This window comes from Mastomys coucha, unplaced genomic scaffold (assembly GCF_008632895.1).
Source record: "Mastomys coucha isolate ucsf_1 unplaced genomic scaffold, UCSF_Mcou_1 pScaffold22, whole genome shotgun sequence".
In the NCBI taxonomy this organism is placed as follows: Eukaryota; Metazoa; Chordata; class Mammalia; order Rodentia; family Muridae; genus Mastomys; species Mastomys coucha.
Genome location: NW_022196905.1, coordinates 10,384,634 through 10,398,001, shown reverse-complemented (window position 1 = coordinate 10,398,001; position 13,368 = coordinate 10,384,634). Strand labels below are relative to the sequence as shown.

The 13,368-nt window shown below is 43.4% G+C and overlaps 1 pseudogene; it reads right to left on the bottom strand.

The window, feature by feature from the left end:
- Positions 1-12,111: 12,111 nt before the first annotated feature.
- LOC116069097 lies at positions 12,112-12,423 on the bottom strand (annotated as a pseudogene).
- Between the last annotated feature and the right edge of the window lie 945 nt (positions 12,424-13,368).

Sequence of the window (13,368 nt, the reverse complement as noted above, 5' to 3'; positions counted from 1 at the left end):
CCATTGGACCATGGCTGGAGGCCGGGGAGGGCGGTGGCCTGTCGGCGGGAAGGTGGGTGGGGCTGGGGAAAAGGGGGTGAAGGGAGGGCCCAGGTGGGCCAGGTGACAGGTGCTGGGGACACTCCTGGCCGGTGGCCCACTCACTCACCTCCTTCCGCATCCTGGGGGACTGTTGGGGTGGATCAGGAGTGAGGTCGAGAGAAGGTGGAGGTCTCCAAAGAGGAAGACCCGGTATGGCTTCTTTCAGAGAATTCCAACCTAGTGGGAGGAAAGACAGTTTCACTGGAGGAGAAGGAGAATGGAGGTCCAAGGCTCGTAGAAGAATACATTTAACCCTAAATGAAGAAGCAGCCAGGACTCTAGGGGGGCAGTTTGCTTGAGCACTGTGCTGACCAACCCTCTCTTCCCAGGGAAGCGCAGGCACGAATGTGTGTGTGTGTGTGTGGGGGGGGTTCCCGGAAGCATTCTTCAGCAGGTGCCTGGCCAACCGCATCATGAACTGGACACAACCTCTGTCCTTAGCTATTTTACTTCACTTGCTTAGTTTGGGGTTATGGAGCCTCCCGCCATTCTTTGTGTAATACTTCCCAGGGAATACACTCTTCTTTCACTCTAAGGTTCAGACTCCTTTAATGGTATCCTGACACTAGCATAATTATGTAACTTCTCAGATAAGGCTGTATCAACATACCCTCTACTAGGTGACATACTCGGCTTGCCCAGTGCACTGTGTGAATCACCACATTAATAAGCAAGGAGCTCAGAGGAGCTGCTCCAGCCCCAGAGGGGCCCTGTGTGGGACCTGGCATCTCTGCAGCTTTTGTGTCCCCTTATGGACCAGTGCTAATCATGGTAATCTCCGTGGCCCAGGGAGAATTACCTGAGCATGCCTGTAATCCGTAGTCGGAGCCTTTGTGGAAGTGGTTCTCAGACTTGGAGGCTGAAGGGGTGTCATTGCGGCTCCCATTTTGCTCTTGTTTACCAGGCTGAGCTTGAAAAAAAATCACACCTATTAATTATTCTAAGATATCGGGCAATTATAAGAAACTTGATATTTTAAAGTCATACTTTGATAATCTGAATTTCTAAGAGTCAGCATAAGGAAAATCATTGAATTATTTGCTATTAGCTAAGCGTGGTAAAATATATCATGGTTATTATAAAAGGCTGGTGTCTAGGGTCCAAATTTAGTTTCTTATTACCGATAGTAGCATGTCTTAATTTCTTCATCAGACATGATAATAGTTACTATGATGATCCTATCTTGAATTACTATGCAGATTAGTAAATTGGTTCACACACCTTCCCAAGAAGAGTGCTACTCAGCACATTCTAAGCAGCAGTTTTGAGTGCACACTGTTGACCAGGACTCAGAATTCAGCAGGGGCATTGTTGAGATCACATTGTATCCAGGAGAGGCAGACATAAGCAAACATGCAAGTATGCAGGTAGTAAGACAGAAAAATCAGGCAGGGAGGAAGAGAGTGCAATGCTGAGAGATGCTGTTAAAGGAGAGTAGTCTGGGAAAGGGACATTGAGAATTCTGCAGGAGGGAGGAAGGGATGGAGGGAGGGAAGAAAGGAGGAAGGGATGGAAGGAGGGAGGGAGGGAGGGAAGGAGAGAAGGAGGGAAGGTCCAGCCTCCAGAAGAAGAGGCTCAGGAAATGTAAAGACAAAGTTTGCAAGATGGGACCTGTGGATTAATGCTGGACATGTGGAATAGAAGTGCAGGCAGAGGCCTTGGAGGCACCTTTTACTTGAAGGGAACAGGGAGACACGGGAAGTTTCTGAGCAAGGGAGATGGAGGTTTGGTTTTGGAGGAGGTTCTGGGGAGCAAACCCAGGGCTTTGTATATGCAAGACAAGCATACTGCCACTGAGTCACATCGTGGACCTGTACTTCTGATGTTGATGCATCCCTGTAGCTGATGTGACAAGAGCCAGGGAACAGGCAGCATGTAGCTAGGGCAGGAGGATAGGAGGAGGGGGGCTCCTGTCTGGTTCAGGTGAGAGGAATGGCAGTGTAGAATCAGGGCAAGGACCCTTGGGGAGACCTCGCAGTTCTCATCACAAAGCTTTGGCAGTTTGTTACCAAGTTTCTCTTACATTTTAGAAATTTCTAGTTCTGAAAAGCTGTGTGAGTGGTACCAGCCACATTGGTGGGGAGCAGTGAGGTGCTGCTCAATGAATGAAAGAACTCAGGTCAAACCTTTTGATAAGTGGCTTGGGGGGGGGTGAAGAATAGATTTGTTTGTGAGTGGAGTTTAGAATATTTGGGTTGCCGAAGGTGGGTTTCTTACATCCTAGGAGTGTAAAGAGTTAGCAAGGTCCAGACCTGCCTAGGATGTATTAACATGGTAAATTGCCTTTTATTAAAAAAAAAATTTGCTTCCTTTTCAGTCAGTCTAAATGGTTAATTTTATACATGATGATCAGAGAGAAAACCTAAAGGATTGTCTTTGTAACTAAAAGCTAAGCAGAGCTGAACTATTTCTTCCACAGAAACCTACTGGTGAATTAATGAACTACGACTTCCAAATTTTCCTCAGAGTTGTAGAGTGAGAGATAAGCAACCATTTCACTGTGCTTTGGTTATAGGCATTTACGTCCAAAAAGGATTAACCATGACTATGACATATAACATTTCTGCCAGGAACTTCTATTTTAGGAGTTCTAAGGAACTAAAAGTCTAAAGCGGTCAGATAGGACTAGTCTTAAAGACTATAAGCAAGGCTTTGAAAGATGGATTCTCAGATTCTGCATACCTTCAGTTTGTGCTCGCAGATCTCTGACAGCTGAGGAGTAAACAAGCTGCGCTTGCACCCTGCCCAATTGCTATAGGAACTGGGACTCAGCAACAAAGATTTGTAAAATATTCCACTGTTGAGGTTTGCTCTGTTGCTATATATTGTAATGCTAAATTCTATATCCCAAGGACTAATTGCCTCAAGACAAGGGAATTCTCACTCTACCAGCTTTTGTTGTTATTGACAGGGAAATAGACACAATAGCATACCTGCCCACCTCTAGTGCTTTAAGGCTTACTATAAATATAAAGGCTTTTGTGTCTTTTATTTGGGACCTAAATGATCAAAGGTGGGGTAGAAGCCCCCAATTAATATTTACCACAACATTTTGGCAAACCAATATGGGGCCACATTCCACCAAGTACTGCTAACAGGAAGGATGGCCAGTCAGAGCCCTGTGGGTGTAGCGACAAGCTCAGAATGTCCCTGTGATAGTGACTCCTGTATACAGTTTGCATGCTGTTGAATATTGCAAGGTTAATTTTGGTATAAGCCTGATGTACTTACCATGCCCGAGTATTTATTAAAATGGGAGCCTAACAACTTCATCATGTTTGCTACCCCATGATGCTGATCCCTCAGACTCCCACTGGGGAGGGAAGCCACAGCCCACTCTGACAAACAGGGCCCCACACACTGCTGTAAGTCCATTCAGGCATTTGGGTTTTAATAACTGTTTTTTGTCAAGCCAGTCCCTGCTCTTATGAGCAACATTCACACAAGAAAAAAAAAATCCAAACTCAACATTCTTTGATTGCCTACTTAGGTAGGAGGGCACAACTTATCAAGCAACTTTTCTGTATTTCAAAACATGATTACAGGTTTTAATCTTAGGAACTATGGCTTGGCTATCAAATGGTTCTTTTAGACATACGCAGAATTTTCTCATACCCAAACAATTAGGAGAATGCTGTAAAACTTGGCAGTCAACACTGGTTCTGAACATTTCATTAACTTCGGTTATTTATGGGGAAGCCTCCTCTGTGTTTTAATTACAGAGAAAAAAAAAAGCCTCCCTCTGAAGAAGATAGTCATGACCCATTCCTTGGAGGAGCATGAGGCTTCAAAGATGCAGTTCTATGTTGCCTTGTCCTCTTCCACATAACAATAAAAGCCTGGCAAGAAGGAGGCAGAAGACCCTGCTTCTGCCCTCAGACCTGGCACTGTGAACAGGAGATGTTTGGAGACTCCTTGCAGCCAGACTAGTGCCTGTTCTGGGAGTCACTGCCATGCACCTGGGCCTTCTCTCCAGCTTACCTTCAGGGATTTCCACGAGACCACTGATCTGAGTCCAGTGCTGGATCTCAGATCAAGTGTCAGAGTGTGACAGGCCAAGTTTAATTACATCTCTTCATTGTTTCTGGACACTTCTGGTTTCAACCATTGGCACACATGTTCCCTTTTGTGGTTTTTATTTTATTTTCTTATTTGGTGGTATAAAGGGCTCTTTCGTCTTGTAGTTTTGTAGAAACTTGCCTGGTTTGGCTAGAAGGAAGGAAACATTCTGTCCCTTGGGGATTTAGACTCCCTGACCCACAGGAGGGAAATCAGGAAGCATCTACCTGGTGCTCAGGACTTGGAGAGGAAACATCTAGCTGACACAGATCTCTAGCCTCCTTCAAAGCTGGAGACTAACAGCTTCTACAAGGAACATGGAAGTTTAAGTTTGATGTCTACATTGAGTGCTCATGTACTTTGCATATTTAATAGTTCATTGAGCTGGCCTGTGCTTTGATTGCTATTTTGTTAATGTTTTACTTTCATTAAAAAGGCTAGGCATGGCGGCACAGGTCTCTAATCCCAGCACTGGCAGATCTCTTGTGAGTTCAATGACTAGCCTCTTCTATCTTCACTTAAAGCACCTAGCTCTGTGTATTTTAAGGGCACCACTGTTACCGTAATGTTGGGGCTAAAGACACACCATCCCAAAATAGTCCACCCACAGTGTAGCTCTTTGGCATATTTTCATCGGGTTTATCCTGAGAATTTGCAGATAGGAGTAGCTCTGAAAAAAAATTTTTTTTCACCCATAAAAGAAATAAACTGTATTAGTAATTACCCGAATCAGGACGCAGGATGCTCCAAATGATTTTCTGCCTGAAGAGGACGCAGAACCAGACAACCTTTATGCACCACACATTTTTAGGTTCTCTTTCCCATAACATGGCATTTCCCCCACCCAAGCCCCTGTTCTCCATAGCTCAGGGTGCTACACAAGCTCCTGTCATCTGCCCCTTCTCCGATTCTCCTATTTTTCTGACTCTTATGACTATGTGTATAATTAGTATGATTTTGCTCCTCCTAACCTGTCTTATGTCAGTTTAATTCATAGCCTAGGCAAAGAACTAGGAAGGAGAAGGGAAGCCATCCTCCCAGCCCTACATTCATATAATCGATTCCACCTCTGCATACTGTTGCTTCCGTGTGGCAACATTCAGAATGAGTCTTCGAGCCTCTCTGCCAACATGCTGGCCTAGAAAAATGAAGATCAGTGTTTCAAACTCAGGAGCTAGTTCCAATATTCCCAATTAGATAGCCCCTGCCCATCCAAATCCACCCTATCTGATGATTTCAAATATAATTGTTCAAGTGGCTGTTTCATAGACTGAGTGAATTATTGAAAGCATTTTTAATATTTCTTTTAGGTACTCAGGATAAGCACATGAACACACATGTACCACTGGGCTGTACCCACAGCCTGAAAACATTTTAATTAAGAATTTCAAATCAACAGCCTGCATTGACTAAACTTGCTCCATGTTCCTCATTCACAATGTTGATATCTCTGCTTGCTCCTGATCTGGACAATGAGTTGGGACCCTGTATATTAAGGAAGCTTTGGGCTGGGCATCACATTTCAAAACTAATGTAGAAATGGGATGAAATAAAGGTAGGGGACATTGTCATCTTTTCTTAAAGCCATCTCTCTTTGATTGCCAAGAATAAATAAAAGTAGCTTTGGGAGAGAAAGTAAAGTCACTGTGTATATCTTGTTTGGTGATGGGCTCTTACTGTGTAGCTCAGGCTGACCCTGAATCACTCTTACTGTGTAGCTCAGGCTGTCCCTGAATCATTTCTTCTTGCCTCAGCCTCCCTGTGCAAGAGCTACAGGTGTGTGTATCTGCTCTTGGCTTCGTCTTAGACGTGTCGTCAGGGAAAACTCATCATGAGGAACACGTGTACTTCATACTTGCTTTTAGGTGCTTGTTAGGGGAACAAGATCATGCTTCTATGCTTCCTGCTTTCTCTGTTAACTGGTGTCTTGTTGGAATCTTCTTACACTCGGGTCTTCCCAGACAGTCCCGCCCTGACCCGGGCACCACTCGCTTAATAATATAAGATGGTATACTTCCCAGAATCCCAGCTTCTCTGCTGGACCAGTTGGCCTATTTCATTACTAGTCCTCTGGATGCTTCCCTGTTTCTTGCATGAAGTCTGGGCTGGCTTTCCTAACAGCTTTTTCCTACACAGCCTGTCTTGAGCAGCTAGATCTGGCAGACAATTCTCACCTTGTCTGAAAGAGAGAGAAATGTCAAACAAACGCACTATTTATATATGGTCTTTCCTTGGGATACAGTAAGGGATGAGTTCTGGTGTCTCAAGAGGCCACATATTTATTCATGGTTTTCTCTTTCATGATGCTATAGCTTGCACAGGTAGAAAAATATGTATCACTCCGTCTCCACCAGTGTCCCAGAGCTAGTAATTATTCTAGAGGAGCGACAGCTGAGGGGTGACACTGGATGATTTATAAAGATTAGCTAACACTACAAATGATATGCTGTAAATGGAAATGGGCCCGTGGGAAGTTGGGCTGGGCTGTGTTCCTAAGTGGTTTTTCCTCAGGTCTAGAGCTGATTTTAATCTATAGTGCTGCTCATTCTCAATATTCTAATAAAAGCTCATAAAGCAGCTACAGGGTCACCTAAAAGCCCAGAGTAATTATGACACAGTGCTAAATTGGAGCATCACCCAGGAATTGGAAAGTACCCACATCTTTTAATATATTGTAATTTGCTTTCCTTCTTCATTGTGAAGCTTGCTCTTAGTCAGCATGACTTTTTTGAAGTAAAAGCTGTATATTGTAGACTCCATTAAAATCCCTTGTTGGTTCTCTTGATATTCAGAATGAGGTTGGAATTCCTCTTTAGATTTGGGTGTCCTTCCCAGTTTCCCCAGGGGCTGTACTCTGCCCTGCTGAGCACTGCCCACTAAAGATGTCTTTCCTGGCAGACTTTCCCAGCATTAATTCTCCAGGGTCTTAGCACTTGCCCTCCTTTCTGCCTAGAATGTGCTGCCCCAGGCATTTTCTTCTGGATTTTCATCTTAAAATTTCTCAGCTCAAATGTCCTTTTTCCTGAGGGACCTTCCCTGACCTAGCCCTAGCCTGCTTCTCATCTCTGCACAGTGGTCAACTCCTTTCTTGCCTATTTCCCACCGTAACCTTCTACTTTTGGGGTAAGAACCTGGCACACAGGATGCCTGTGAGAACCTGGCATGATGATCTGTTGCTTGAATGAATGAGTGAGTGAATGACTTGTTGGACAGTGCATGGCCACAGATGTGCAGACAAGAATCCAACCTCACAGTGGTGAGGACGCTTGTCCACTCATCTCCACCCTTTGCTCACAACCTGGGAGCTATAACTCTTTGGGTTCACTCTGTACCGAAGGGTCTTCCCACCCTGAGAAGGCTAATTTAGATAGCCTATGGTTTTTGTTCATTTGTTTGTTTGTTTTTTGCCTAAGTCCATGTTTAAAAGTAGCCAAAACTGTTTTAAAAAATAATGTATAATTTAATTTATGTCATAGTATACCCCCAAGAGCAATAAAAATTGAACGTGTGTGATCAAAAATAGGTAAGATAATGACATAAAAATCCCCAAGCCATAAGCTTAGCAATATATAGAAACAGCCATATTGACTAGTATCAGAATATTTTTTTGAATGGCTAGACTTCACCTGATACCAAACTTGAACATCCTCAGAGAATGAGCATCGAAGGATGTCTTTCCAGATGACTTCTTCTCTTCTGTTTAACAAGCACTTGCCCAGTGTGCCTGGTGTGTGCAATGTGTGTGGTGTGTGTGGTGTGTGTGTGGTGTGCGTGATGTATGTGGTGTGCCTGCTGTGTGTGGTGTGCGTGGTGTGTGCAGTGTGTGTGGTGTGCATGGTGTATGTGGTGTGCCTGCTGTGTGTGGTGTGCCTGGTGTGTGCAGTGTATGTTGTGTGCGTGGTGTGTGTGTGGTGTGCATGGTGGATGTAGTGTGCCTGCTGTGTGTGGTATGCCTGGTGTGTTCAGTGTGTGTGGTGTGTGTGTGGTGTGCATGGTGTATGTGGTGTGCCTGCTGTGTGTGGTGTGCCTGGTGTGTGCAGTGTGTGTGGTGTGTGTGCTGTGCATGGTGCTTCTCTAAATATGCAGCAGTTAGCCCATAGTTGGCTCTTCTGAAGTAGTAGATGAAGCAGAGTCAGGGCGTGACACTCTTATTAGGGATTCGTGCCTTTGAGGAGAAGGCAGAAAGCCAGAAGACGTGGGTCTGTAACCTGGGCTCAGCAGCATCAGACAAGCAGCCTAGGAACTTGAGGCCAGTGCTGCCTGTGAGCAGCCTGCATTAGCCAGAATGGCCTACCAGAATTACATCCCCCTGGTCCCTAAAACCCCTTTGCGGATCTGTGAACACCTGAGGGCATGGAGAGCTGGAGGACTTGCCAACCATCTTCCTGGCAGCTGAGCAACAAGCCTTTCCTTAAACCCAATTGGGCAGAAAATCCCTTCTCTAAAAGAAACTCTGACCCTCAGACCAGTTGCGTGAGCAGGGCCCTTTATTCCCATTTAACTGATAAGAAAACAGAGACATGGAGAAATTAGGTAACTCAGAAAACTTTGTCAAGTCGGAGATAATGGGATTGTGGGTTGGCTGTGTTATAGTATTTCAGAGAGAGAGAGAGAGAGAGAGAGACAGAGACAGAGAGAGAGAGAGAGAGAGTTGATGGTGGTCCTAGCAGTGATAGCCACAATGTTAGTGCTGCCCTTCAGCATTGTGAAACCGTGTGTGTGTGTGTGTGTGTGTGTGTGTGTGTGTGTGTGCATGTACACTGTTGTTTTGGCTGGAACATCACCACAAACAATATCAGAAGGCGATAATTCAGGGTTACCTACTAATTTCAAATACTAAATCTCGTCTATAAAAGTCTAAGAAGCAGGAGTAGAGGTTTTAGGGTCTGTGATTGGGCTTATTGTGGGGACAAGCTGGTGTGTGCTGGGATTCTTATGTTGGTCCTGAAAAGCTTCCCCTTTGGAGTTCAGAGTGACAGAGTGAGTAGGGGGAAGAAGGCTGTACCAGGGGCAAGGCTGAAAGGTGCCTGCTTTGGAAAGCACAGGAGGGCTGTGAGAGAAAGCTCTAGAAGGAGAGAGAGAAGGAGCAGCCAGCTTAGCAGGTGCTAGGGGGAGGGCTCTGGGCACATTTTACAGTTGTGTGGTGGTGCCATTGTGATCCTAGAAGTTGGAAGACTGAGGCAGGGGGAAGCAGAGGAGGAGAAACAGGAAGTGGGGAAAGTGAAGACAGGATTCTCTGGGAAGGATCCTAGGGCAGAGCTTCAGGAGAAAGATGGCATACAGGCAGCTCCTCAGGATGGAGACAATGGATCTAGACTGAGGAGAGAGGAAACCTAGTCAAGCAAAGCAAAACAACAAACAAACAAACAAACAAACAAAACATGGTGTTTTTGTAAACTATAAATCCACATTTCTCATATTATGGAATTAGACTTCTTAATCTAACGCTGTGCTCAGGCAGGGGATAGCCATAGTAAGTATTGCCGGATGATGCAGAAGACACATTTCCTTGTCATTTACAGTTTACTTTTGTCTAGAATAATTCATGGGATCTAAGTTGTTATCCTTGAGCACTGAGCTCCAGTGGGATTAACTGGTTTCATATTCTTTTTCTGGAACTTGACGAAATCCCCTCTAAATCCAATCGAGAAATTTTTTTTTTAGTCTCTTGATATTTTTATTTGCATATAAAAACATGGCCCCTAAGGCTAGAACAAGACCTTGGTAGGAAGAATGCTCTGCAGGGATAGAGTTTAGCACCATGACTTGTAAACAGGCCAGATGTGTCCTCTCTGAGGATTAAAGGGTTGTGCTCTGGCATCTGTGTGAAGTTATTCTCTTCATGGAACAAGCCATCATTGATCATGTCACTGTCATGTCACCATTGGTGACCCTTGACCCCTGTGCTAACAAGTTTAGAACCCCTGTGACATCCTTTCACATTCCCTTAGGGACATTCTAATGTGATTTATTCATTTGCTCATTTTCATGACATATAAACCATCTTAGAAACTTGCTCATAGCACAATGCTACTCTGTATAATTTACAAAGTAAATCAAGCACAGAGGTGTTTGAAAAATAATGTATGACAATTGTAGGAGAGCTCACGAGACCAGTACAGGTATTGCTTAGAGTAAGTATCAAGCCATTGTCATAGGGAGCTGGTGGGAAAGCGTGAAGAGGCACCATGTACACTGTGTCTAGTCGCAGCTGCCTGAGAAGCGGCATGGTTTCAGGTTTGCCTTTTTCTTAGACCACACAGTTTGTATTTAGATGGGGACTGTCCTAGTTTGGTGCCTGTTACTGTGGTAAACACCATGACCAAAAGCAACTTAGATGGAGGAAGGGGGTTTATTTGGCTTTCTGACTAAAGTTTATCATCTATAAAAAGTCTAAAGAAAGAAAGTCTAGGCAGGAACCTAAGACAGAAACCTGAAAGCAGGAACTGAAGGGGAGACCATGGCCAAACACTGCTTACTGGTTTGCTTCCCCTTGCTTGCTCAGCTACCTTTTCTTATTAGCCCAGACCCAACTGCTGCAGGATGGCACCGCCCACAGTGGGCGGAAACCCCACTCTCCATCAATTAGTAGTCAAGAAAGTGCCCAATAGACATGTCCACAGGCCAGTGAAATGGAGGCAGTTTCTAAGTGTGTCAAGTTGACAACCAAAATTAGCCATCACAGTTCTTAGTTCTAGCCCTTTTTATTAAGAGTGTGCCCCCACACCTGACAGACCTTCTGAAAGTGGGCATAGGAATGTCACATGGGTCTGTGGCCCTGCTGGAGGGAGAGGAGAGCTTGGGTCCTATACGCTCCTGCTGACCTTGGATTCTGAATAACCTTCATATAGTCATGTCCCAGCTGGGCCTGCTTTGTGAATCCAGTTAAAATAAGTTCTGTTCAAGGACACAGCAAGGAGTGGGTATGTCTACACTTTGGAATATATATATATATATATATATATATATGTGTGTGTGTGTGTGTGTGTGTGTGTGTGTGTGTGTGTGTGTATACATATAGACATCCCACATACATGTATATATATCCCAAATATGTATACATGTAAATATATATTTCAAAATTATATATTATTTGGAATTTTTATGTGTTTGGCTGTTTTGCCTACATATATGTCTATGTACTCCATGTGTGCAGGGCCCAGAGAAACTAGAAGAGGGCATTAGATCCTCTGAAACTGAAGTTGCGGAAGATTGTTATCTGCCTTTTGGGTGGTAGGAACTAAATCCAGGTTCTCTGGAAGAACAACAAGTGCACTTAACTGCTGAGTCATTTCTCCAGGCCTGCTCAAATAAATATATATTTGTATTTATATGTATGCATGTATGTATGTATGTATGCTGTATATATTATTTTCTTACCATTAATAGTTTATAGATTATCTCCTTTATCTTAATCTTTTTATCCAATGAATTAGTGAAAAGCACCACTACCATATATAGTTCTAGTTTTGTGTTTCTGAGTGAGTGTTTAAGAACAATTCTGAATTATGACTTATGAATTAGATATATTATATATTATATTACATATATTTGATATATAACCATAAATTAAAAAGTAAAGTCTAACTTGCCAGTTTACCATGCTAATTTGTGAAAGCATCTGAACTTAAAGATCTGCTATAAAATGTAAGAAGTAGTAAATACTCTTTATTTTCTGTCAGACACAAGCCATACTAAAATGCCTTTCGTTTTGAGGTGGCATCTCCTACGTTTGTGAAAAGTTGAATGTTATTAATTAAGCTCAATCCTATTTTGAGATAAGGAAACAGGAATTGCAGTTGCTATTTTTAAAAAAGATCATATCCACATTATTATAAGCTGATTTTACGTAAATCAGTTCTGTACAACAGAAATATTCTGTTAGCTCTTTGTTGTCTGAACTTTGATGTATGAATTAAATTATGGCACACATTAAGAGAATGAGACATTTGTTTTTAATAAGTAAGGCTATTACTTATTAGTAGCCTTTTAAATATAAACTGTCAGGCCTGCCTCTTCTCCCTTCTCTTTAATCCTGGTAAAGATCATTTTTGTCCCAGGGGTGTACTTCCTGGGATTCTCCAGACACTTAGCCTGGGTACCCTCTCCCCAGGTGATGCCTTTGCTCTTGGTGGCACCTGTGTAAGAGAATCCAGCAGCCTGACCTGTCTTCTGCCCAGACCGCTGAGATTTAATCCAGTCTTATGCCTCTCTCCCTTTCCACAGTGTGGACTGGGCACACTTTTGAAGGAAGGTCTTCTTGCTTTTCTCAATATCTTTCATACTCAATTCACTCTTCTCTGACCGTGGTGGTTTGAATGAGGATGGCCCCCACAGCCCCACATGTTTGAATCCATTGTCCCTAGTTGTTGGAACCGTTTGGGAACTGTTTGAAGGTGTGGCCTTGTTGAAAGAGGTGTGTCACTGGGAGTGGGCTTTGAGGTTTCGAAAGACTCCTGTGACTCCTAGTGCTCTGACTCAGCCTGTGGTTGTGGATCAAGATGTGAGCTCACGGTTCTTTCACTCTGCTTCCATGGACTCTAACCTCCAAGACTGTAAGCCAAATTAAATGCCTTCCTTTATGGGTTGCCTTTCTCTTGGTGTTTTGTCACAGTAATAGAAAAGTAACTAAGACACTGACCGACACTGCAAACATTATGACTTGAAGCCAAATGACCCACTTTCTCTTGATCATATATTTTTAAAAGATGTACTTATTATTTTTACTCATGTGTATATGTGCAACCTAAGTGCATTTATGTGCACCATGTGTGTGCAGGTGTCCCCAGAGGCCAGAGGGCATCAGACCCCTTAGAACAGGAGTTACAGGCAATTGTGAGGGGCTTTATGTGAGTGTTGAGAACTAAGTAAAAACAGTAAGTCTTTTTAACCATCTCTCCAGCCCTGACATGTTCATATTTAATCCTTGTGTACTGCATTTAGAAGCATAGGGCATGTACTTTAATAGTTTTATAGATATGGCTAATTTCTGTGCAATATGGCTAGACCAACTTACATATTTTCTCTTCTCATGCCTGGTGCATTTTTACTGAGCTAAAATGACTTTAGGACAAATTCGTTTTCCCCTTCTGAAAACAGACAAAAATGCAGTGGCCAGGTGACCAAAATTCATATTATATTTTAAATGCCCAGTATATATCTTAAATTTTATTTGATGGGCAACATCACTTTTCATTCTGTGCCTCTTTGTCTATGGCACATGTCACA